The sequence below is a fragment of the Schistocerca nitens genome, chromosome 5, assembly GCF_023898315.1.
Source record: "Schistocerca nitens isolate TAMUIC-IGC-003100 chromosome 5, iqSchNite1.1, whole genome shotgun sequence".
In the NCBI taxonomy this organism is placed as follows: Eukaryota; Metazoa; Arthropoda; class Insecta; order Orthoptera; family Acrididae; genus Schistocerca; species Schistocerca nitens.
Window position 1 is genome coordinate 638,451,070 of NC_064618.1, and position 2,422 is coordinate 638,453,491.

Consider the following 2,422-nt stretch of genomic DNA (forward strand, 5'->3'; position numbering starts at 1 on the left):
TCTTTAAGTTTTGGAAGCAGACGAAAGTCGTATGTGGCCAAGTTGGGACTGTATCGACAATGATCGATTACACTGAACCCAAAGTGTCGAATTGGTGCAGATGTCGCAGCGCTGGTGTGTGATCTGACATTATCACGCTGAAGGAGACGGTGCTCCACGTGTGGACGATCTCTTCGAATTCGAAACTCGATTGCAGCTCACTGTTTCTCAAGTACCGATATTGTTACGCTACACACCGCCATGTTACGGGCTACTATTCGGCGCCTTCTAGCAGCAGACAGCTGGAAATACGCAGACAAGAGAATAAAGATGCAGACCGTGAATAACGTTTGTGTGATTTAGAAAGCTTCAAAAGTTTTCATATAAAAAATTCGGGGAAGGCTTACTTTTCAGCACGGCATCGTAATATGAATCTGGAATCATATTTTTTTTAGACAATGACTGTGAAGACTAATACCAGTTTCTCTAGTCACCCTTAATTAATAACCATCTTAACTGTGAAGAACAGGTGGTTCTGACTGCCAATAAGTACAGCAGTTCCAAAATGATAATAAAAGCGAAGATTGAACCATATCGCAACTCGGCAAGAAAAGTGACACAAATCAAAAAAGGCAGTTTTTAGTTCTTGTAACTGAAAAATAAATGTGAGGTGCCTCAGCGTGCGCGAAGAACATCACAGCTCTGTCTCCCAATTTGTTCACTTCGGGGCAGTAGTGTCACTTTTGTCGTAGGCTAATTCATGATTCGCCACGAGAAGAACAGAGTTTCTTCAGAGTTGCTACTGGCAGGTGTGCTTGGATCATTGAAAAAGAGAAGCGACACATTCTGAGTTGTGAAACTCTTCATATGTAAGGTAAGTTGTATGTAATTTTAATATCATTGATTATTACAATACCTGTGTTTATACAGTGTCTGTATCTTACGTTACGATGTCTTTCAGGCACCCATGCATGTGTGAGGAACAGACACTGTTTTGACAATTACAGCTGTTATAAGTATTGCGAAATTTTGTGCGTTGCAACGCACAAGGAAACAAAATAGAATTTTCTGCTATGAAGAAAGTTCATAATGAACGCGTTTTCTAGGGGAAAAGTCTTCCTACATTACATGAGCCCGTTTATGATTCTTAGTTTTCGTAATTTGTGTTCCTTCAATTGTATCTAGCTGATATTCCTTATTAAATTGCATTAATTTTCATGAATGACAATTTTGCATTTTGTATTTTGCTAGTGCTACAATTTCAACCTTTTTCATTTTTTATTTTAACCTAAGTGTTGATTTTACCTGATGGAGGTCCGAATGTAGTATTATATTACAGTAAGTAAAAACAATATATAATTTATGATGGACAAGTGGCAAAAGTATTACGTTAAGGGTCATAACAAAAACAAAACAAAAAACAGAAAATCAAGGAAACCGACGCCACTTATGCATTAACTAATACACTGAAGAGCCAAAGAAACTGTACACCTGCCTAATATCGTGTAGGGCCCCCGCGAGCATGCAGAAGTGCTGCAACACGACGCGGCATGGACTCGACTGAAATGCCGGCACGGTAGCTCAGCGTCTTCGGTCAGAGGGCTAGCTGCCCTCTGTAATAAAAAAACTGAGTTACTAGATCAACAACGAACTGAAATGGGTGTCTTTCGACGTCCGCCCAGAGCAGATACAACGAACGAAAAAAAAAAAAAATACTGAGTTAATGGATCAACGACAAACTGAAAAGGGTGTCTTGCGACGTCCGCCCGGAGCAGATACAACGAACGAAAACAAAAAAAATGAGATCTAAAAAAAAAAAGAAGTAGCGCTGGAGGAAATTGACACCATGAATCCTGCAGGGCTGTCCATAAACTCATCAGAGTACGAAGGAGTGGAGATCTCCTCTGAATAGCACGTTGCAAGGTATTCGAGATATGCTCAATAATGTTCATGTCTAGGGAGTTTGGTGGACAGCGGAAGTGTTTAAACTCAGAAGAGTGTTACTGGAGCCACTCTGCAGCAATTCTGGACGTGTGTGGTCTCGCATTGTCCTGCTGGAATTGCCCGAGTCCGTCAGAATGCACAATGGACACGAATGGATGCAGGTGATCAGACAGGATGCTTACGTACGTGTCACCTGTCAGAGTCGTATCTAGACGTATCAAGGATCCCATACTACACACGCCCAACACCACTACAGAGCCTCCGCCATCTTGAACAGTCCGCTTCTGACATTCAGGGTTCATGGGCTCATGAGGTTGTCTCCATCCCCGTACACGTCCATCCACTCGATACAGTTTGAAATGAGACTCGTCCGACCGGGCAACATGTTTCCAGTCAACAGCAGCCCAATGTCGGTGTTGACGGGCTCAGCGAGGCGTAGATGTTTGTGTCGTGCAGTCATAAAGGATACACGAGTGGCCCTTCGGCTCCGAAAGCTCAT